The sequence below is a fragment of the Mirounga leonina genome, unplaced genomic scaffold, assembly GCF_011800145.1.
Source record: "Mirounga leonina isolate KUSES-001 unplaced genomic scaffold, KU_Mleo_1.0 Mir_321, whole genome shotgun sequence".
In the NCBI taxonomy this organism is placed as follows: domain Eukaryota; kingdom Metazoa; phylum Chordata; class Mammalia; order Carnivora; family Phocidae; genus Mirounga; species Mirounga leonina.
Genome location: NW_023270680.1, coordinates 871,443 through 895,841, shown reverse-complemented (window position 1 = coordinate 895,841; position 24,399 = coordinate 871,443). Strand labels below are relative to the sequence as shown.

Genomic DNA, 24,399 nt, shown 5'->3' with positions numbered 1-24,399 from the left:
TTCAAGTTTGACGGACCAGAAAGGCATTATGTTTAGTAAAAAGAAGTCAATCTCCACAAAGAATTACCAATACTATGTAATTTCATTATACAACATTCTCAAACTAAAAGTATAGACATGGAGAAGAGATCAGTGGTTTCCAGGGCGTGGCCCTAAGGAGTGAGTGCAATACAAAAAGACAGCTTAAGGGGGTTCTGTTCTGATGACAGGACAGTTCTCTATCTCGATGATGGTGGTGGACGTATGAGCCTGTTCTTGGGATAAAACTGCATAGAACTGCACATACATCCATACAGGCAGGTGCAGATTTTAACATGCTGAGAACTGATGTCTGCAGTCAGGTTACCAACCGTGCAGCAGCATCCATCTCCTGGTTTCTATATTGTCCTAGAGCCATAGAGGATCCACCATGGGAGGATGCTGGGTGTGGAGCATATGTGAGCCTTTGGGCACTATTCTTGCTACTTCCTGTGAGTCTATAATTATTTCAAAGTAAAAAGTTTAAAAAAATAAAAATATATCTCATATTTTCTAATTGTGAGAGTAATTCATGAGTATATTACTCAGGAGTCATTTGGTTGAGTTCATTCAAGCTGATTTATGTTAAAAGGTCGGGGGGGCGGTTATTACAAGGCCTTTCACAGGTGTCAAGATGCCGTGATGCCAGGACTTAGGAAGGGGCTAGAACTGGGGTTCTATTCAACCAACTATTTTCCAGGGTCAAGGGCCATTTCGTGTCCTATTTCTTTCTTTAACTCCTCTTTCTTTGTTCATAGGATATCTCTCCACCAAGATGGGGCAGGCTTTCTCCAGTCCCGACTGGACCTTCCAGGAAAGAGCATCTGGCGGGCCCAGCTGGTCTCTGGTCTCTACTCCAGACTAACCAGTTATGGGTCCACCCTTGCGATTGGATAGATGATTCTCAGAGGAAATGAGGAGTCATGATTTCACTAGATGCCCCAAAAGGTGACTATTATAGAAAACTAGCAAATCACACGAGAGAACAACACAATGGTTCACAATCCCACAAATGGGTTGGCACCACAACTTAGGTCATTTGGGAAGAGATTAAACACGGGCCCATTTATAAGGGTGTGGGCAGGATGTAGGGAAGCCCCCAAGGTGATGCAGAACCCTGGAGTTGCTAACAGCAAGGCCCCTTTCCTCCCTAGGCCTGAGGAGGTACAGGGCACTAGTTACTAGAACCTGCAGGAACCTTGGTGGGGGCAGGAGACCAGCCAGACTAAGGCCAGCGGCAGCGAAGGAGCAGGAGGAGCAGATTCCCGACTTCGCTCTCCTCCCTCCATCCAGAGCCTCCCTCTGGTCAAAGCCAACGGAAGCCAGAGGCCGCACAGGTCAGTAGCCAGGGCGCGGAGCAGGTGGAGAAAGGTGGAGAGTGGATCTTGGGGTGGCAAACAGAAGGTAGTCAGCTAACCTCCAGAAGGATTTTGGTTTATAAAACAATATCATGGGTATCAGACCTCAGATTCAGTTTTGAAGTCTGCCTTTTTCACTGGGCCTCGTGTTGTGAACATTTTTCTCAGGCCTCCAGGAACGGTATTTTAAATGGCCGATGAGCATCCTATTACCTGGCCATGGCATTGAGCCCTTATTTAGCCTTTGGGCTCTTTCCAGCACTTCACCCAGATGCCCAGAGGTTTGGTTATGGGTCTGTTGCGGAGCGGCTTGGCATCACCACTCTGTGGGTGACTGTTTGCTGTCTGTCTGCCTCTGTCCTAGGCTGTGACCTCCTTGGGTGTCTCATCTTCGAAGCGTCAGCTCCGAGCACAGAGTATTCATTCCTCAGTAAATATTTGCTGGACCGAAAAAAAAAAAAAAAGAAAGAATGACAAGCCAGCAAAGTGAAGGCTGAGTACGGGCACCATGTCAGAATCCCTCTCATCTTTGATGACCGCCAGGGGTGCTGATGAATGCAACAGCCCGGGCCACCCCATCATGGGGAGGAGGCAGCCGGATACACAGGCGAGGGCTGGGCTTCAACTCTCGGCTCCCATACTTCCCGGGTTTTAAGAGCAAGTCAGGTAATATATCTCTGTAATATATCGGTGTCTCTCAGTTCCTGCTGCAAGACGGAAACACTAGGGTCCTTACAGGGGTCACCCCATTTCTAATCCTTGCAACCTTGTCAGTATTAACATCTCCCCTTTCTCAGGAGCCACGATTACCAGAGATCTTGTCCGCCAATTGCATAGAGGGAGGAAAAAAGAGAGGCATGCACACACAAAAAGATTGTCAATCTGAGTTCTTGATCAAGGAAAGTCTAAGATTATGATGGAAAGACACAAAAGACGAGTCACCAGAAGGAGACGGGAGTGGAGTTGTGACTGAAGATGCCCCTTTGCCAAGACAAACACATCTGTCACGTTCACCTCTAATTTCTACAAATACTTCATTGTTCAATGTTTAGTAAATCCATCTCTTGGAAAACCCTGATTCACTTGAGGAAATCTTATCCAGTGAACTGTTTTTATATTGCGAGATTAATGATCAGGTAAAACAAGTGAAAATTTGTTCCCAGGGCCTCAGAAATATTAAGCTAGGAGCAAATTCTCATTGGCTTTATTTTGAGGGGACCCCTTTTACTGGGACCCCTGTTCTGTTAACTGTTTCCTTCTGTTAACGTCTGGTTCCTTCCTTCCCAACGCCATTTCCACCTCAAACTGCATTTCGGGCTTTCACGTTAGTCTATTTCCGGTGTTTCCATTCTCCAAGTAAGCTGAGGTGCTTCCTGGGCCCTCCTCCCTGGCCGGCACAGAACTCTGGCTTTATGTCCCCCAGTTGTGCGAGACCACTAGCAAGTCTGCCCCGCCTCTGTGTGGCCGCTCTCCGCTTGGTTTCTGGGCCTCACCCCCGTGCAGTTAGGATTTACAAATGCCCTGAAGCCTGGAGGTGGGAAAGATTGCTTGCTTCCCTAGAGACCCCTTTTCTCTGGGTTTTTGGCCCCTCAGTTCCTGGCACTGAATGTTGACTTTCTTTCCTTTGCCTTTTATTTCCCATAATGGAGGGGAAAAAAATCAAATAAGCCATATTTTTTTCTTGCATTAGCACATTCCTATTGGATCCCTACACTCTGGCTCGCCTCCTGGTTCCCTGCCTCCTCAGCTCTATCCACACATATGGCCAAACACTAGACTCTGTCACAACCAAACACTGTACCACTTCCAAAAGCTCAATCTCAAACACAACTTTTTTCTTAAAGATCTATTTATTTGAGAGAAAGGGAGAGGGAGAATCCCAAGCCCACTTCCCCCTGCGTGCGGAGCCTGACGAGGGGCTCGATCCCAGAACCCTGAGACCACAATCTGAGCCGAAATCAAGAGTTGGACACTCAACCAACTGTGCCACCCAGGGGCCCCTCAAACACACCTTTTTCATCACAGCTCACTTGCTCTGTGCTCCTGTGTCCACAGCTCTCCTCCCCAAATGGACTTCCAATCCACAGCCCTACATCTGTCCACTTGCCAGAATCTCCCAGGCTCCCACTCCTGCCTCACCAAGCCCACATCTCACCGTAACTGTTCCTTCAGGAGCACCCTAATCTCCCTTTCTCATTTTTCCTCTGCCAGCACCCTAACTATGACCAAACTCAACCATGGCCTCACCCTACATCTGTCCGAGTTGCTGCTCATCACTGAAGAGACTACAGAATACACTCCGATTCTGAATGGGCCCCGACACAGCCTGACCACCTACTGAGGGTCGCTGGTGCGCCCACTTCCTTCTCTCTAAGTCCTGGACTTCACGACCACACTCTGCTCAAACCCAACATCCTTTCCCCAATTCCCAACTGTCACCCATATGGACAGGTGATATACGTGCAATCCAATGAGAGCTCACTGTCTTCCCAACACTGGGCCCACTGATGTCCCTGAATGGGTACCGAGAAACGTTGCCCTCCCTCCTATTACTATGATTGGCCCATTTCTGTGTGCGAAACTCCAGTCCCTCACAAGGTCAAGGACTTCACTTCAGATGGAACCCCTTCTCTCCTGCATGATCAGCTTCTCCCCCGCTGCTAGACTCTGCTGGACACCACCTGCATGCCAGCAAGCTGCCATTCCACGCGTCTTTTCAACTGTCCCTCGCCCCATGTCTGTGCTCCCTTTTTCTCACAGAAAAAGATGTCTCTACTTACCGTTTTTATAGTTTCAGCATCCTCACTCTGTCTTCAACCCAACATAATCATGCCTTGGCCCTACCGTTTCACGGAAGAGTCTTTTTAAAAGTTGCCCGCTATTTCCACATCCCCAAAGCCAAAAGTCAATCTGCCCTCCATCCCCAAGCTAGTTAACCTGGTGAAACTGGTTAGTCTCCATAACCACCAGCAGTGTGCCACGTGGTTGATACCTCGTGGTATGCCTCTCTAGACAGGAGACACAGCCTGAGCCTGCACCCATGTTCTCTCCTCTCTCAGGACCCCGAAGTTCTGTCCTGAGCCGCCTTCTTGTCCATCTACCCTCTTTTTCTAGGTAACTGCACTGGGTTGCCTAGTGTCCCCACATGTCTATCTGGAACCCGGAAAGGTGGCCTTATTCGGAAATAAGGTCTTGGCAGATGCAATCCTGTGAAGATGAGGTCATACGGAAGGAGGGTGGGCCCCGGTCCGATGTCTGGGGTCCGCGCAAGGAGAGGGAGACTGGGACACAGTGTTGAGGAAGAATGCCTCTGGCAGCACTAGGAATTACCATTGGTCATGCAGCTAGCTGCAAGCCAAGGACGCCAGTGACACAAAAAATTGGCCTGAAGCTGGAAGAGGCCAGGAAGGATTCCGCAGTAGGCCTTTCAGAGGAAGCACAGCTCTGCTGACACCTCGATTCAGCCTTCGGGCCTCCAGAACAGTCAGGGAATAAATTTCTGTTGTCTGAAGCTGTGCAGTTTGTGGCACTTGGTTATAGCAGCCCTAGGAAACGAATACCGCCATCCTAGCCAGTCCCATGACTCCATCTACCATCTCTGCCTGCATGGCTCTGCACTATCTAACTCCAGTCCTGGCCTGGGATCTGAGTCCCATGAGGACCATCTGACTGTCTGCTCCGAGTCACCTCTTGGATGTCAAAAGGTGTCTCAAACGTAACATGGCCAAGAGAGAGCTATGGAATGCCCGCAAATCTGCTCCCCACAAGTCTTCTCCCTACTCAGTATATGAAACCCATGCAATTTCTCAGCCAAAACTTAATAAGCTCTCTCATATCTTAGCTCTGCCACCTTTGATGCTAAAACCTGAATCCAGGTTTATGAAAATTATCCCTCACATGAACCATCTCTTCCATGTTAACCATCATCCTTCACCTGGACCATCATTCTTGACCTGGACCACCACCCCTCACCTGGACCATCATCCCTGACCTCGACCATTTTCTGCGTCTCAGCTACTGCCCTTACCCTGCATATATAGGGCACCCACATATAGCTGTTGGGGCAATTGATTTACAGAATTTTGCTGTTCCCAATATTCTTATGGTAAAAGGCACACTCTTTTTATTTTATTTTATTTTTTTTTTAATTTTTATTTTTTGTTTTTAAGATTTTATTTATTTATTTGAGAGAGAGAGAGAGAGAGAAAGCACAGAGGGAGAGTGTGAGGGAGAAGCAGGCTCCCCGCTGAGCAGAGAGCCCGACGCGGGACTCAATCCCAGGACCCTGGGATCATGACCTGAGCCGAAGGCAGACGTTTAACCGACTGAGCCACCCAGGCGCCCTAAAAGGCACACTCTTGATGAAGGATGTCAGGCCACGCACTGCTACTTCCTGCCCTCCCCACTATCATATTGTCTCTTGGCTAGACTAAGCTGCCTCCGACATTGTTCTGCTTTGAAAGCTTCCCCCAGGTCATTGCTGGGTCCCCCCTCCTCACTGGAGGCTCTGCCTGAGCTCCGCAGCTGAAGCAGCCATTCTGTGCCACGTTGCTGTTTTGTCTTCCTTGTAGCCCCTGGCTGCACCTGAAATGATCATCTTTTCTTGTCTACTTCCTTCGGTCACCCTCCCTCTACTGGAATGATGCATGCTTCTTGAGGACAGAGACTGAGCTTTGTTTCTGTGACATCTTTGCTCCTTTGACCAGGGCCTGAGCTCTGTTAGATGGAAGGTTCTCCACATTTATTTGTTCACCGAGGGACAGAGTCCATAGAACAGATACTATGGGACTGGACTTACTCTCTGAACATACAGTTCCATTTGAAGAACAAGAAGGAAAAAGAGTCTACTTATACAGGGTTTTCCCTGGACCTTGGCCTTCAAAAAGAAATGTTTCCTCTGAGGGCCTCCAACACCAGTGAGATAAAATCTAGGATCTGTATGCAGTCAAGGGCATCCCTGACACATCTGGTGGCCAGCTCTGCCCACAGCACATCCAGTCCATCCCTTGCCCACAGCATTAGGGACGGACATAGAATCCCTCCACAGGGTTAATTCTCACTCTGCGAATAGACTCTCTCCCCTGCGTTACTACCTAGAATTTACAGGGTGCTTAATGTTTACACAGTGCTCTGTTCTATTTTACTGAAGGTAGAGCAAACATACACGTGTAGATAAAAATATTGCATCAGGAAACCTTGGATTTATTCCCAGGTTTGTTTCTGGCTTATGCGGTTTCTATAAAGGTCATCTGATTTTTCGATGCACATAGAGTAAAACTTGCCCTTGCTTTACTACACAGGCAGGTCATAAAATCATATGAGACTGTGAAATGTCTCAGGTGCTTACAATGACAGGATGTACTCTCACTCCCCTGATTGTCTCACCAAAGATGTGTCACTAGAATCACTTTATAGAAAACTATGGCAACCATAATTTGATTTCAGCCTGGGGTGCCCATGGGCACTTCACCTGGTATGTGTGGGGCTTACTTTTGTGTTGATCAGGAAGGCTTGTGGAGGTAAATAGGGCCTGAGGAGTCCCTCACTCTGGCAATGCATTGTTAGCTGTCCACGCACCAATACTGAGATACAGTCTTGATGCACCCCTCTTCCTAAACAAGTCCTGCTTCTTTATTTTTCTGCACAAGTTTCCCTTTGTCCCTTCCTTTTCATTTCACACCACTATTCCCTTTGCTGCTACCTGGACCTCTGAGGTCATCTCTTAAACAGGTCCCCTAACTGCCTTCTATATATTCTGCCTGCTACCAGATTAATAATCCCCAAACATTGCTTGGCGTGCTCCTCTCTGCTCCAAAACTTTCTATGGCTCCCCATTGCTTAAAGCATAAAATCCAAACTCTTTAGGGAGGACTATAATCTGGAAATAAGATTGCCTTCCCTACTGAGGGTCGCTGGTGCGCCCACTTCCTTCTCTCTAAGTCCTGGGCTTCACGACCACAATCTGCTCAAACCCAACATCCTTTCCCCAATTCCCAACTGTCACCAGTATGGACAGGTGATATACGTGTGATCCAATGAATCATTTCCCGTTTCTCCCTCTTGGACACCTCTCTACCTTTTACACACCTGGGCTCCCCGTGTTACAGGTTTCCTCTCCTCTCGATGGCTCTCCTCAGCTCCACCTGGATGATACGCGTCCCATCTACACCTCAAGATCCACCCAAAGAGCAACCACCTCCGGTCTCAGCTCTGAAAACACTGGAGTCCCTGCAGCTCCTTTCGTACTCAGCCAGGTGCGTGTGCACACGTGTGTGTATGCACACATGTGTGCATGTGCCTGTGTATGCAAGTATGTGCACGTGTGTTTTCTCTCCACCACGCCTATCGCTGTTTAAAAGAGACATGGTGCATGATGCATTATTTCACCAGTTCTAAGACATGCCTTTTTTGGCACTGTGACAACTCTGAAATTGGGATACACTTTAAAAATGGATATACATCCCAGTTTGTCAGGGTGTTTCTTTCTTGGAAGTACCTAAAATAATGGTGTGCCACACAATCAACTGTGTCTTAAGTTGGATGAAAGAGATGCTTCTTCAGATTCCCTGCAGGTCCCCGCACAGGTTTTGCAGGCGGAAGGTGATTTAAAAAAGTCTTACGATCGTCTGATGAATGGAGGCGCCTTCAGAGGACAGCACAGAAGTAGGTTCTGAATGTATGAGAGCCCACACCATAGACACAGTTCTTGCCACTCTCTGCCGTTCCTCCTGAAGCAAAAAACAAAAACGATGATCTGCTCAAATGGGAGAAAGGAAATGGGAAGGAAAGTGTTGGGGGTCAAAGTGTGTCCCCCCTGAAAAAGACGTGTTGAAGTCCCAACCCCTAGTACCTCAGATGGTGACTTTATTTGGAAACAGGGTCATTTTAGATGTAACTAGTTTAGACGAAGTTATCCTGGAGTAGGGTGGACCCCTGATCCCATCTGATTGGTGTCCGTATAGGAAGATGGCCATGTGAAAACAGAGCTACACAGGGAGAACAGCATGCGAGCACAGAGGACTGGGGTAACGCATCCGTGAGCCAAAGGATGCCAAAGATCGTTGGCAGAGCACCAGGAGCTGGGAAGAGGCAAGGAAGGATTCTTCTAAAGGTTCAGGGAGAGGATAGCCCTGCTGATATGCTGAGTTTGGACCTCTAGGCTTCACAACTATAAAACAATGCATTTCAGTCATCCAGTTCATGCTGCTTTGTTACAGCAGCCCTAGGAAATGAATACACGGAGGAATAGAAAAGCATAGGTTAATACCTTAAAATACCCTCCCCCACAAATCATGAATAAACAAACAAAAATTACTAGAGTTGCCAGTAATTGATTAGAGGGGGACTAGATTTGGAGAGGTAACGGATGAGTTAAAGAGCAGTAAGGGATCAGGGAGGGAATAGAGATAGCTTTGGGGGCAGAACCGGGGGGCGTGCTTTGGGGAGAGGTGGTGAGGGTGGACAGGCAGGGTGGGGCTTGAATGTTGGGGGTCTTTAGACTGGTTGGTTTAGGTAATGGGAAATCATTAAGTTTTAACGCTGGGAATTGTTATAGTAAAGAAGTTTTTAAACAAAATGTAGTGAGAAAAAAATAAGAACTCTGAAATTTGGACCAGGTTCAAATGCTAGTTTTCCCACTTACTAGTCGTGTGACTTAAAGCAAATTAGTTAATCTCCCTGGGAATTCAGCCTTCTCAGGCCATAAAAAGGAGATAGCAGGAGAATTCCTAGGCGATGCACAGTAGGGGTTGCAGCATCGTCTTTGGGTCCTCCCAATTCCCCAAATAAAAACAGAACAACTAGATAGAAAAAACAAAAACTCATGCACAACATGTACAGGATAATTAGCTGTGAAAGCATCTCCATTAACGCCCAAATAAAAGCAGGTGGGACAAACCACTACAGACATGAGACCTGCACGGTACTAACATCTGTGTGGGAGAACTCAGGGAAGTCACGGGGCATCTAATAGAACAACAGGTAGAAGCCAGCAGACCAATTTGTGGACAATGACTGAAACAAGGAGAGGTTTGCCCATTTCAATAGAGAGAGAGAGCATACGAAGGTCCTGCAGGAAAACCTCAAAGGCTGGATCAGTCCAACCTTATAAATGCTTGAAATTGGCCCAGCAAGGTTCCCTTCCTGATTGAGGCCCCACACTATGGAGAAACTACTTGGAGTAAAATCAAGATTGAGGAAAATGGGGATAACTGAAGTGAAGAAAAGAGAACGTCCAGATAACTGAGAACTAAGCCAATAAATGTCATCAAGCAAGCTGTTACATGAAAACAACAGAAGGATCTTTGTTAAGCTTGAAAAAAAAAAGCTATTAGAACCAAGCCTTCTTATAAAAGTTCAGGAAAACTAACTTCATATAAAAATCAATAGCACAAAATATCAAGGTCAAATCTCATACAAAGTTACTATTTAGAAAAAGATGAAGAGAAATAGAATGACATACAATCCACACAAACAATGAAAGCATGCTGGAAAGACATGCACATTGAACAGGGAGAAACTATAATGCACCGTGTTCATTTTCTATTGTGGCATAATGAATTATGAACTTAGTAGCTTAAAATATATTTATTATCTTGCAGTTTCCATAGGCCAGGAGTTCAAGCACAGACTAGCTGGGTCCTCTGCCTGGAGTCTCATGAAGCTGAAATCAAGGTGTTAGCTGGGACTGTGTTCCTACCTGAGGGTTGAGGTCCTTTTCCAAGCTCACTGGTGTTGGCTGGGTTTAGTTCCTTGTGGTTGTAGGACTCAGACCCTCAGCTGCTAGAGGTCGTCTCTTGTCCCCAGTGACATGGCCCTCTCCAAAACAGAGCAGCTTGCATTTTCAAGACCAACAGGAGAGTATCTCTGCTACTTTGAATTTCTCTGACTTTTCTGTCTCTGACCTTTAGACTCTCATTTAAACAAGTCTCCTGATTAGGTCAGGCTCACCCAGGATACTTCACCTTGATTAACTTAAAGCCAACTGATTAGGAATCTTAATCACAACTGAAAAATCCTCTCGCTTTTGCCATAAAATGTAGCCTAATCATAGGAATGAAATCTCTTATAGTCACAGGTCCTGTCCACAGGATGTACACCAGGCGGCTGGTCTCTTGGAGGCTATCTTAGAAGGTACTTCAGAAAAAGCTAAGAAACATTAAGAAAATGACACAAGATGAGAAAGAATGGCGTAAGTCACAATCAGAAAAATCTCAGAGTTGAACTGACAGAAATAAAAAAGAACTAAAACAGAAGGAACAAATCTTAGAAGTGAAGACTGAACCAGAAGGAACACAAGAATGCAAGCTGGTGCAGCCACTCTGGAAAACAGTATGGAGGTTCCTCAGAAAGTTGAAAATAGAGCTACCCTATGAGCCAACAATTGCACTATTGGGTATTTACCCCAAAGACACAAATGTAGTGATCCTAAGGGGCACCTGCACCCCAATGTTTATAGCAGCAACGTCCACAACAGCCAAACTATAGAAAGAGCCCAGATGTCCATCAACAGATGAGTAGATAAAGATGTAGTGTATATATATATACAATGGAATATTACTCAGCCATCAGAAAGGATGAAATCTTACCATTTGCGTCATTATGCTACGTGAAATAAGTCAACCAGAGAAAGACAGTTATCATATGTTCTCACTGATATGTGGAATTTGAGAAGCAAGACAGAGGATCATAGAGGAAGGGAGGGAAAAATGAAACAAGACAAAACCAGAGAGGGAGACAAACCATAAAAGACTCTTAATCTCAGGAAACAAATTTGAGGGTTGTTGGAGGGGAGGGGGGTGGGAGGGATGGGGTGGATGGGTGATGGACATTGGGGACGGTATGTGCTATGGTGAACGCTGTGTGTTGTGTAAGACTGATGAATCACAGATCTGTACTCCTGAAACAAATAATACATTATATGTTAATAATAAAAAATAAATAAAAATAAAATAAAAAAAACCACAACAAACAATGACAAGAAAAGTAGAAGGGAAAGGGAGAAAAAATTTCCAGAATCCAGAAAGGATAAGAAAAAGGTAAACGTATTTGAGAGTGTGAAAATATCGAAGATAGAAGAAGAAGATCCAACACATGAGAACAGGCGTCCTTAAAGTAGAAAATCGAAAGCAAGGGATCAGACCAGGTACTAACAACTATAATTCAAGAGAACGTTTCTCAAATTACAAAGATTTAAACTACATATTGAAAGAAAACACACTGTACCATCTGGGAATAGTTATCTATGAAAATCAATGCCGAAGCATATTCTAGGAAAAGTACAGGACTTTAGGGAAAAAGAGAAAATGCACCTTGAGTATCTTGATAAAAAAGAGAAAGTGACTTGTAAGGAGTATAGGCTTATCATTGGGCTTTTCAACAGCAATGCTTTATGCCACAAGAACAATGTATTTTGGGTACTCAAGGAAAGATGGGGACTGTGGATTTTAAAACAGTAAAATACTTTTCAGTATAAAGAGCACACATTCTGGTGAGCATGAAGAACTCAGGAAATAGTGTTCCCATGAGCTCTTTGTAAGGAATTTAGTAGAGAATGAACTTTAGACAACTAAATGTCGGCAAACATCAGCACAGGGACGGCTGCTTAGCATTAAATATATAGTTACTCGTAAAACTAAGAGAGGGTTTAAAAGCAGAGATTGTAGTATGTGATGACTATGTGATCTGATGACGTAAATCATAAAAAAATAAGTCAACAAAATAAATCAACAACTAAAGGGAGAATGGGGATAACATAGGCAGACAAACTTGTTAAGTGTTTTCAGTAATCATAATCAATGTGCTAGGATTAGTATTGTTGCTCTGAGACCATAGTATGTGTCATGTGGGATGAAGCAAATGAGAAGTTATGGGGTATTTTTTTTTTAAAGATTTTATTTATTTATTTGAGAGAAAGAGAGAGAGAGAAACAGCATGAGAGGGGATAGGGTCAGAGGGAGAAGCAGGCTCCCCGCCGAGCTGGGAGCCCGATGTGGGACTCAATCCCAGGTCTCCGGGATCATGACCTGAGCCGAAGGCAGTCGCTTAACCAACTGAGCCACCCAGGCGCCCGAGAAGTTATGGGGTATTTTAATTCTATTCTTCCCCGCATCACTGAGAACTAAGAATCTCAGTGTGAAAGAAAGAAGATACAGATGGAATATAGAAGTGGTTAAGTAAAAACCTTGTTTTCTTAACTTGAATTGAAAAATTCTCTATGAACTCAAGGAAGATAGATAGATGGTGGATAGGTAGATATCTCCATAAATAGATACACATTCATAAATATGTAAAGTTTCAAATATATATATGAACAAAAAGTACATCATTTTGGTTGTACTATGTATCATTTGGATGTACTATGGATAATCATTGCATTCTGGCTGGTCATTGTTTCTATATTTTTGTCTCTCTCTCTATATATATTCATATTTTTATACATAGCCATAGCCTCTAGGTTGTACTCTTAAAATATCATTCTCTATTGGGATTCCTGGGTGGCTCAGTTGGTTAAGCATCCAACTCTTGATTTTGGCTCAGGTCATGATCTCAGGATTGTTAGATCGAGCCCCTTGTTGGACTCCACACTGAGCATGAAGCCTGCTTAAGATTCTCTCTCTCCTTCTCCCTCTGCCCCTCTCCGCTCACGCTCTCGCTCTCTTAAAAAAAAAAAAAAATCATTCTCCATTGAAAGAAACCAGAGATTCTAGGAAAATGGCTGATTCTGGATTGGAGGTAAGAAATGTTCCAGAAGAGTCTGGAACAACTCAAGATACCAAATAGCAAAGAACTACCAAAGACTATTAAGGCCGTGTCCAAATGACTCAGGAGTTCCCACTGGCCAAAAGGTGGGACAATTTGAGATTCAATAAAGACAGGAATTTCAGTGGATTGAAACACATCAAATATAAGTCCATAAATTTATAATGATATTAATTTATTTTTATTTCTATAGATTTTATTTATTTATTTATTTGAGAGAGAGAGCATGAGTGTGGGGGTGGGGAGGGAGGGGCAGAGGGAGAAGCAGGCTCCACACTGAGCAGGGAGCCTGACATGAGGCTTTATCCAAGGACCCTGGGATCACGACCTGAGTTGAAGGCAGACACTTAACCGAATGGGCCACCCAGGTGCCCCTATAATGATATTTAAATAAGAACTATCACCTTTTGAGGATGACAGGCAACCAATTCATTATCCTGAGAACTGAGTGAACAAAAGCAAAGGAAAAGCATTTACTGTCTTTCCTATATAAATGGTACTGCTAGACAACCAAACAGTAGATGAAGGGATGGATCACCTTGTAAAGTAGTATAGCTATTAAAAATTTTTAAACTGCAGAATTCAAATACCACCAGCTTGTAACTCCAAATGAATTTGTTAATGGAGCAGAGACCTGAACATCATTTGCTGCTAAACTGAAATAGAACAAAAACCACACACATCCTGAAAAGAAAGCAAGTCACTTATAGTGTTTGCCAAAGGAATGGAATCTGAACCTGACCCAGCTGCTGGATTCAGCCGCCGATTCGTGGCACATCCAGAAGACGAAGGAAAATGTTCAACTGTACCATTAGGACCTAGTCAGCAAAGTCCTGCCTTAGGAAATTTCATGGGTCAAAAGGCCAGAGCTTAACAGATACATTGTAATTAAAAGAAATGGATGGAGCATGTATTAGTCTGCGATTGCTACTGTAATTATGATAAATATGGTGGCTTAAAACAACACTAAGTTATTATCTAACCGTTCTGGAGGTTCAAAGTCTAAAATGAGTTTTGTGGGGCCAAAATGTAGATATTATGAGGCACCTGGGTGGCTCAGTCGTTGGGAGTCTGCCCTCGGCTCCGGTCATGATCCCAGGGTTCTGGGATCGAGCCCTGCCTCGGGCTCCCTGCTCAGCGGGAAGCCTGCTTCTCCCTCTCCCACTCCCCCTGCTTGTGTTCCCTCTCTCTCGATCTCTTTCTGTGTCAAATAAATAAATAAAATCTTTAAAAAAATAAAATAAAATGTAGATGTTGTTAACAAACCACCTGCATCACAAGGCCCATGTGATGATCAAGTAACACATTGAAAGTGCTTCCAACTACCTAGAACAAGCTCACTGTCAATACACATTAGAAAATGTTATTTACAAAAAAAGTCCGGTGGCATATGCAGAACAGGCTTCTCTCTGCCCCGCTTCCCATGTTCTGTCTCACGAGTGTGGGAGGAAATGTCGAGAGTGGGCCGGGTCTCGTTCAGGCACACCCATCCTTGATTTCCTAGCATATGGAAGCACCCGTGGACCGCCCATCATCCCATCGAGAACAACTTAAATGTTAGACAGTTGGTAATGCTACTGAGAACAAATCTTACCCTCACTGGCCTGGTTTAACTCCCGGGAACACCGCAAAATAAGCCTGTTCCCTTGTCCATTGGGTAGGTGCCCAAGCAAGAGGTGGCTCTCAGATTTTCTCCTATCCACCACCCTGCTTTTTCCGAAGGGGCGAAGTAACAATCAGACTTTTCAAAACGTGGGCTATAACCACTCTTGATGGTGGGTGGTGTTGCTAGGCAGCAGCTGCCTCGCCTGGTCTAGCCTTGCCTGCCCGTCTTCCTCGCCCTCCGCTCCTCCTCCCTCCTTCCGTTGTCCCCCTCTCTGCCTTTCCTCCTGCTACAGGGAGTACTAATAAGCATAACTAACAGTTTGGGGGTTTTCGATGCACCGGATACTGTTGTAAGTGTTTTATATGAGTTAACTCATTTATTCCTCATCCCAGGCCTAGGAGGTAGGCACTATCACTGCCTCTGCTTTATAAACGAGACACCAGGAAACTTGCCCACGGTCATATGATTAGTCATACGGTGGAGGTAAGACTCGAGCCCAAGCTCTGCGAGTTTGGTTCCAAAACCTGTGCGTTTCGGCTGCCTCTAGGCCTGGTACAATCAAGGTTTAGGGCTGGGTCTCAGAAAGGTGACGTGGAGGGCTTCGTGGCCTCCTTTCATCAGAAGCCTAAAAAACTAGGGTAAGGGAATGCTTGCTGAGGTCCAGCCCAGCTGACAGAAATTCTCTGCACCTGATTAGAGAACCGATCAAGGCCCCCATCGTAGAGTATTATTTTCCTTTATCTTGCCACTCTTCTTTGCATGTGAATATTCCTGGGGAGTGGCTGGCCAAGGTCTGGCGCAGAACCTGCCCCCTGCCCCCCAATCCCCAGCCCTCACACCACCACTGTATCTAACACAGGCTGCCCTTCGGCATGTGAGGCCCTCTGGCCCATGCCCAGTGCTCTCTCCCCCAGGCTGAACGAGCTTCTGTTCCTTCAAACACGTCCCCGTGGGGCAGCAGAACGATGCCTCGGCGCCTCGCAGCCCACCAGCCCAACCCGGAGCTCCGCGCAGCTCAGAGGCCGACCCCACGAGCTCAGAATGGCTCCTGTGTGACCTACTCCGCTCTGGGCACAGGGCCTTCCATCCAGGTCTGCCTGTTTTAGGCCCCAGCAGAACCAGGCGTCCTTGGCAGTGACCCTGATAACACACACTCATGTCGTTTTTTTCTTCTTCTTCTGAGACTCCTTCCTGTTCAATCAGTCCTGCTTCTCAAGATCAGTTCCCAAATCACTTACTTGGTTGCAGGTTCTTTGTCTCAAGCTCTGCTTTTGAAGGAAGTCACACTGAGACGACTGGTGTCCAGACAGGCCCTCACGCTACACTTCTGCTCAGAAATGTGCTGCCTGTTCGTGGTGGAGAGATTTGGGGGTGCGGGCAGAGTTGCCACGGCTTTGTGGGGGATGGGAGCAGCAGTCTGGCCAGGTTAGAGGTCCTAGGAGCCTCTCTCACAGCCAGAATGTGGGGCTGAAAGCAAATGCCGGAAGCATACCTAAGGAGACTGACTGGGTGGGTCTGCAGACGTGCTTGGGACAGACAAACTTACAGGCCCTACACACATACTGGGATGGCACCAACTTCTGCTCGAGGTTCCACCTGTCAGCCGGCCTGGATTTCAGAATTGCCAGCCCCCAGCACCACATGAGCCAATTCCTTAAAATAAAAAAAATACATCTATCAGTCTGGGAAACCCTGACCCATACAGGTGTGCTGATTTTTATTAATCTACGTTCACCCTGTATGAACCTGGAGGAGTGGGTAAAGCGATTGGTATGTGTGATCAGTCCTGGGCCTCACCCAGTGCTGGATGACTTCCTAAATATTGCTGGGAATTAGCTGGCCAATTCCGACAGGTTGCCCTTGAGTTTTTCTGCATCAGAGTTCAGGTTTTGACACAGATTTGCTGATGTCAGGCTTCACGACCACGTGGCCCTTACCGGCTGAATCTGAGATGGAAACTCAGCAGATGGAGATCGCCAGGAGCCTGGTCCTTGCAGGGTCTCTGCGTTGGGAAGTGGAGCTGTAGCTGCTGCATGATGAACCTGCATGACAAACTTGGAGGAGGCTCAGCTTTGAAAAACAGCAACACAACATCCTCACCCACCCACAGGGCTAAGGCCCAACTCGTGTTAGAATTCTTTAAAGGTTTGGTTCTTGCTCCCATTGTTACTCATCATTTTAACGATGAAACGTGGTTCCCTCACGGGGCCCATCAGCTGAACGGGGACCAGCCAGCAGCCAGGCTCCCATCTGTCTCTTCCTCACCTTCCAGTCACCGTGACGCTGGGGTCAGGAGGCACTCTGGCGGCAGCGGGAAGAGCCAGGGACTGCTGACTGTTGGGGACAGTGACCTCGTGGTAACAAATGCTGGGAGATGGGAGGCCAAAGTGGGGAAATGAGGCACCTGTGGGGCTTCTATTTCGTTTTTATTTTTACCATAATTGTACACAAATACTGCTGCAAGAGTCAAATCCGTTAAAAACTCAAATAAAGACTCAAAAATTGGACAGACTTATTTAACAAACAAACCAAACAACAAAGCTGCCTGCTCCCAACTTTCTCTAGGGAGCAACTACTGAAAGTTGTTTTAAAGTGGCTTGTTTGGTATTTGGCTCCGTATCGCATATCCCTGTGGGCTTTTCAAGGTTAAGAGCCCCTACGTTTTATAATTGATTCAGTCCGCGAGGTGGGATAATCATTGATGGTTGAAAGGCAATTATCCAAATGATGACAGTTCATTACTTAAAGCTTCCATAGAGGTTTTCCCTGGAGCAGACCTGAAATGTCAGAGGCAATTTCCAGGAAATGTATTTTTTTAAGTTCTTTCTGAAAATGTTGCCTCTTTGCAAGGACTCATCCTGCTACCTGCGGTAGTATTTGTCCTGAGAGAGCCCCTGTGCCATGGTCTCTGCAATCCTACAGCGAGGATCGAGGGCGGCAGGGCGCGCGGGGGCAGAGACCCTCCCCGCCAAGAGTTCAGGGTCCTCGAATACAGATGCTTCACATTGCAGGTTCAGGCTCGCAAAAATGTGGACCCTTCGAGGAGGCAGTCTGCTGTTCACGAAGAGCCGATAATGACTTCCCAGCGGTCCTTTCAGCAGATTTTTTTTTTTCCATTTAAGACAGGGAATACTTTACTCAAACCCATCAGAGAAATGGACAGCTTGGGTCTGTAACAGAGTCGTGTTTTAAAGCATAGGTCAGTAATTGCATATGAGAGTATACACTGCTACCTACAAATGAACGGATCAGAGCACAACTTTTCAATACTTAAAACAGAATGAGCTTCCCCGTAAAGGCAGCAGCTTTGTGACACTTTTTTTTTTTAAAGATTTTATTTATTTGACAGAGAGACACAGCGAGAGAGGGAACACAAGCAGGGTGGAGGGGCAGAGGGAGAGGGAGAAACGGGCTTCCCACTGAGCAGGGAGCCTGACGTGGGGCTCGACCCCAGGACCCCGGGACCATGACCTGAGCCGAAGGCAGACGCTTAAGTGACTGAGCCACCCAGGCACCCCGCTTTGTGACATTTTTAACTGAAGTAATTCCTCTCTTTCTGCAGAAAGACGCACAGCCGTGTGTTTGTCGTGGCGAGGGTCCCCTTTCACCCTCCGGTTCCCTGGCTCAGAGCACACGTTGGCGACCTCTGCTACAGAAGGCTGATGGTGGGAGGCTTTCTCAGCAGATGGGGCCAGAGGGAATTGGATGCGGAGACAGGGCACCAGGCTGGTCTGGACTTCTGGGCTCCGTCAACCCTGAGGGAAGCAGTGATGGAGGACACAATTTGACCTATCAACCTGTTCAGGCTAGTGTAGGTTGGGCGTTCAGTATAGAGGTTTCTACACGTCACAGATGGGTTCGTTGTCTACCATGAAGGCACAATCAGAGCACTCTAGGGTGGTGTGGGTCATGAGCATGGAGTTGTAGGGCCCAACTACAGCTGTGGAAACCTGGGTGGAGGGTAAATGGAGAACTCCAGCTTGGACTTGTTGCCATAATGGCCAGAGAGAGGTTCCATCAGCAAGGAGGTGAACCCAGACCCCATTCCTCCTCCAAAGCTGAGGAAAACCAAGAAGCCCTGAAGACCTGTGCACCTGTCAGCCAGTTTCTAAATTCCATCCAAGACAAGGTCAATGATCTCCTTACCGATGGTGTGGTGCCCTCGGGCACAGTTATTGGCAGCATCTTCCTTGCCTGTGATGAGCTGTGCAGGGTGGAGGAGCTGGTGGTGGGGGCCGGTGTGAACTTCAACAACTGTGGGTTGGAGGTAACAAATGCTGCCCCGGACACATGCCCGTCAGCCCCGGTCTCACTGAAGACGGTGTTGACGGAGTCATCTCCTCCCCCAGTGGTCTTGTCACTTGGCGTCTGACCATTGGGCTAGAGGCTGCATTCCAGGCAACAGAGCTCCCAGCAGCCACTGCCAATCTGGACCCCAGCCTGGCCAGTGTGGATGCAGATGCACTCACACACGGTTGCTGCTTTGCGGCTGCCCAGCGAATGGCCGAGAGGAAGGGGAGAGAGGTGGTTGCTTCTTACAGCACGGGTGGATGTAAGAGAACCTCTCTGAGATTACTTTTCTTTTTTTTAATTTAAATTCAATTAGCCAACATATAACACATCATTAGTTTTTGATGTAGTGTTCAATGGTTCATGAGTTGCGTATAACACCCAGTACTTTTAACGGAAGACACGAGTGTGAGTTCCTGCCAGGATGTCCATTTCATCTTCCTGGGACCCAGAGGTTTCATGTTCTCTCCTTCCTTCCCCATCCCATAACCTGCTTTGGAAGGAACTGGAGAAGCCGTGTTACCCTGCGGAAGCAGTCACTGACAGCCGCCACTTTAACAGTGACCGCATTATCATATAAAATATATAAATGATTATCCGTGATTTGAAGGATCATGATCATCATGTATGACACGATCACTAGGGTTTCACTGACCTGCATGCTTCCTGTTGTCCCACGACTATATCTTTTTAGGATTATACTATGTAATACGTACAATCAGCTGAAGAAATTCTCTCCTAACCACCCCTCCCAACCATTAATAGATTCTCTCCTATATTTATTCTTCTGGAGAGACTTTAAAAGTACACATTCCAAATTTTAAAGTCCTGTGTGTGTGTGGTGGCGGGGGTGGTGGTGATAGGATCTGATTCTGTTCGATGGACATGGTATTCCAGGAAGTAGGGCTGGTTTCACTGCTCCGGGTCTCCCCTTCCAGGAACATGCCCCCCCTTTGCTCTGGTCCTCTTCCAGCCTCCCACCAAGGTCTGTCATGTCCCTTGTAAAGGAGCTGCACATTAACTTCTGTGAGCCACATCTTTCTTCCCTCTAATTTTCCAGCTGGTTATTGTTATTATTTTTTTTTAAGATTTTATTTATTTATTTGACAGAGAGACAGCTAGAGAGGGTACACAAGCAGGGGGAGCAGGATAGGGAGAAAGAGGGCTTCCCGCCGAGCAGGGAGCCCGACGCGGGGCTCGATCCCAGGACGCTGGGCTCATGACCTGAGCCGAGAGCAGACGCTTAACCGACTGAGCCCCCCGGGGAACCCCTGGTTATTGTTATTATATAAGAAAAGCATTACGCTTTGGATATTTATTTTCCAGCCAGTCACTTTACAGAATTACCGTATTCATTCTAAGTGTTTTCCAGTCAATTTTAATTTGTTTCCTAGGTAGGTGATTATATCATCAAAATCTTGTCTCCTTTTCAATATTTATAATTCTTGGACCATTCAAAATTGAATGAGAATACCTCTGGTGTTCCAATGATTTTGTTAGATATTTTCTATTATGTTAAATAAATAACATTTGATTACTGTTTTACTATGGATTTTTTTTAATTCTGGGAAATTTTTAAAATTCTTTTTTAATGCTGGATTTTGTTCAGATAAAGACTCTGTAGCCAGACTTTGGGGTCAGGTCCCACTGAGCAAGTGGAACGTGGAATGCTGAGTGTCAGGAAGACAAATCTGGTATCAGCGCATACCCATATTTAAACGTCCAGAAAGCTTCACTAGTTTCCCGGGACAATGGGACAGCATATTTGGAATTAGATTATTCCAGATAACCCAGGACTGTTCCAGGTGAGATTAATAGCATGCCCCCTCAACCACCTTTTGCTCTCCCATCTATCCCTGCCCTCCCTGCCCTGTCCACCCCTCATTGTAGGGACATGTCCCAGGCCCCCGCGAACCCCAGTCCCCCTCTGCCCCACTAATGGAGGCACTGGAAGAAAAAAAAAGGGGGAGCTGAAGGAGGTCCAGAGTATTTCTCTGCTTTCTGGGGTGTCCCTGGAAGAAGCTGCAACACCTCCTTGGTGGCCAATTACACTTCCCTCCTTTGATGGCCAAGCGACAGTCAGATGACCCTGGTTTGGGGGCTTCTGGTAGAACCACCTCCAACCACCTCTCCTCCTATTGGAGCCCCAGCCCAAAGGGTGGCAGGAGCAGCAGGGCCGGCTCCGCGGGCTTGCCAGCCCACAGCCAGGCAGGGACCGTGCTGGGTTTGATGCTCCATATTAAATTCTTTCTGGCTGAGATATGTGCAGTGGCCCCTGACTAAGAGATGGCCATTATAGTCTTCCGTGGCTGCAGACGACACTCTCGTCTTCAGCCTGAGTCCCGATGTAGGTGTTGGGCTTTCTCGTGCACACTTCTCTGCTGGGGGTGTGTGTGTGTGTATGTGTGAGCAGTCTTGAGTCCTAGCACCAGGACCTCTCCTTCCCAGATCGGCCTGGAGGGCTGGAAACAGCTGCTGGGAACCTGTCCTTCCTACGACAAGCTCCACAAGGCCGTACGGTTGGCCCAGAGCACGGAGGACTTCAGACAGGCCTTTCCGCAATACACTAGGAGTAAGGGGTGGTGCCATAGGCTTCGGAGAGGGCCGATGGTCCATCCTTGTTGAAGGAAATGTGTTGATGGGTATGCCGATCACCTAAATTCTTCCTTTCTCAGCAGCTTAACCACTATGTTGGGGGCAAAGCCAAGTCCAGCTTTTCTGTGGATCTCAGTCAATTCTTCCACAGTCCCTAACATGGCCTTAGCCTCAAAGACCTTTCCTTTTCCTATTTAGTTGGAGGAAGAATAACCACTATGGTGGTTAAGAGCTTGGGTGTGAATCCAGCTCGGCCACCTACTAAGTGTGCAGTCTTGAGCGAATTACTTAACCTCTCTGTACCTTAGTTTTGCCGTCTATAAAATGGGATTAATAGCAGCACCAACCCTTCCTCAGCTTTAAATCTCTCCCTGACTCCTTGCCCCCACCAGCCAACTCCAAGTCTTCAGTGTGCAGCATGGGGACGCCCTCCCCATCTGCCCACCTCTGCTGTGTTTGGAGATGCCATGCTAGAGGCGTGCAGACAGCCAGCCTCACTCAGCTCAGCACTGATGTGCAAGGCAGTCTACTGAGGTGAGGAGAGCACGTTTAGACAATGAGGGAACTTGCCCATTACCCGTGCGTGGCAGAGCCGGGCTTAGCGTAGTGTCTGCAGATGCCAAAGTCCTTCCTCCCCACCTGGCCCCTCACAGCCCCAAGCGCTTCCAGAACATTCCATGCTGTTTCATTCCTCTGTCTCCTTGCTTATACACTGTTCTCCTCCCTGGTGCATCTAGAAAATTATGAGAAAGTGAATTTGGCCAAAGCAAGTGGTGCAGACGTGAGGGAGTGAAGACAGTAGACAAGAGGAGGGAGCCACGGAGGGGCACAGTCAAAGCTGTTTTCAGAGATTTTCAAGCAGCGGGGTGAATATGCCCCCATGCCCTCCCTTTCCTGAAGGGCGAGCCGTGGCCTTCTCCTTGGGTTTCTGGCATGAAAACCTGTGGCTTCCACATTTCAGGCTGAGGTGGAAAAGTGCACACAGCGTGTCTGCATCTGATACGCCGAGTGAGACTCTGGCTTGGTCCTGACTGTGCAGTTGTCATGGCAACACATAATTGTGACTGGAAATGGGGATCAATGCCCAATCACTGACCATGGATCTGCACGTCTTTTGTTTCCGTCTCCACCAAGAATTTCCTTCAAGACAGGTACATCCCCAGGAAAACACAGACGGGATTCCTAACCCTCCCTGTGAAGCACTGTGTCGTCTTGCTGGGGACCGAGGGCGGGGGAGGGGACCTGGCAGCTCGCGGGGGGGGCCAAGGATGGGGGGCCTGGCAGCTCGCCGCAGCACCCACACGTTCCAGGAGACTGTGTCCCTGCCTCCGGGCTTGCTTTCGCATCCCACCTCCTCACCCTACCTCCGGTTCGGCTTTTCCAGGGCCATTCTTCCTCTGAGAGCAGAGCTCTGACAAAATCATTCCTAGGATTTCATGAGTCCCGTTGCTTATCCCAACTGTTATTACTATCGTTAAAGACTATCCTCCCTTCAAGGTTCAGCTCTGATCTTCTTCAGGAAGCACTCCCAGCACCAAATATTAGTGATAATCCCTGTGGAACCGAGCGAGGCCTTCTTCTTCCCTTCACCATCCCCCACAGCTCCTGGTCTGCATCACATTCGTTCATTCAACAAACACTACTGACTGTCTCCTAAGCACCAGGCACCGTAGTAGATTATGGAACACTGAACAAAACAAACATCTCTGACCTCATGGGACTTAAAACCTCCTGTGGGAGCAGACAATAAACACAACATATAAGTAAATTAAGCATTGGAAGATATTAGGTATTAGGAGGTGACATGTGCCAGAGATGATAAATGAGCAAAGAAGGGAGATGCCAGGAAAGACTTTCAATTTTTAAAAGGCCAATCTGGGAAGGACTCACTGAGAAGTGGAATTTGAGTGGGGAGCTGGAGGAAAGGAGAAAGTAGATCATCCAGATACCTAGGAAAAGCACATTTCCAGGCAGAGGGAGTAGTCCATGCAAAAGAGCCTGAGGTAGGAGGGAGTCCGGCATGTTGGAGCAAGAGCTTGGAGAACAGCTAGCCAGCTGGAGAAGGGGCGAGGAGGGGACGAATGGAGAGCCCATCATGAAGGCCTTGTAGGTCATCGTGGGGACATGGGCTTTGACAAGAGTGAAAGGTAGAGCCTTTGGAGGGATTTTGGTAGAGGATCACTCTAACTATTGTTTTGAGAATGTACCAGGGGAGGGGGGTGGAAGTAGAAACCAGTTACCAGGTGACAGACGATCCAGTTTGGACCAGACTGGCATGGAAGATGGGTCAGAAGCAAAGGTTCTGGATACACTTTGATGCAGGACCCCCTGGATTTGCTGATGGGATTGGAAGTAGGCATTAAGAAGGCAAGCAATCCAAGACAACTCAGTTTTTGGCTTGAGTAACAGGAAGGCTGGTAAGGCTGTGGTGTGGTGGGTAGAAGGGCAGGATCCCGGTTTGGGGTATGTCTGGTTTGAGATGTCAGAGAGATCCCCACGTGGAGAGGTCAAGTGGGCATCTGGATATACAAGTCTAGCGTTAAGAAAGAGGTCAGACCAGAGATCCAATCTTAGTGAATGGATGACTTATAAAGCCCTCAGGCTGAGTGAGCACAGCAAGGGGTGAGTGTACCCGGGGAAGAGAACAGGTCCCAGCATGGAGACCCGGGCCACCAAGAGTCGATCAGGAGGAACCAGCAACGGCCAGCGAGGTAGACGGAGAGCCCCAGCGAGAGGTCAGGGAGCCAGGGAAGGAAGTTCTTCAAGAAAGAG

The 24,399-nt window shown here is 47.1% G+C and overlaps 1 protein-coding gene across 1 annotated transcript in view; it reads right to left on the bottom strand.

The window, feature by feature from the left end:
• The window catches only part of GALNTL5 (polypeptide N-acetylgalactosaminyltransferase like 5), a 111,652-nt gene that overhangs the window by 68,486 nt on the left and 18,767 nt on the right, over window positions 1-24,399 (bottom strand). The window contains exons 4-5 of the mRNA XM_035029847.1: window positions 7,873-8,104; window positions 1,590-1,817 (exon numbers count right to left, since the gene is read on the bottom strand). The gene's annotated coding sequence lies outside the window, so the exon portion shown is untranslated. The remainder of the gene's footprint in view (window positions 1-1,589; window positions 1,818-7,872; window positions 8,105-24,399) is intronic.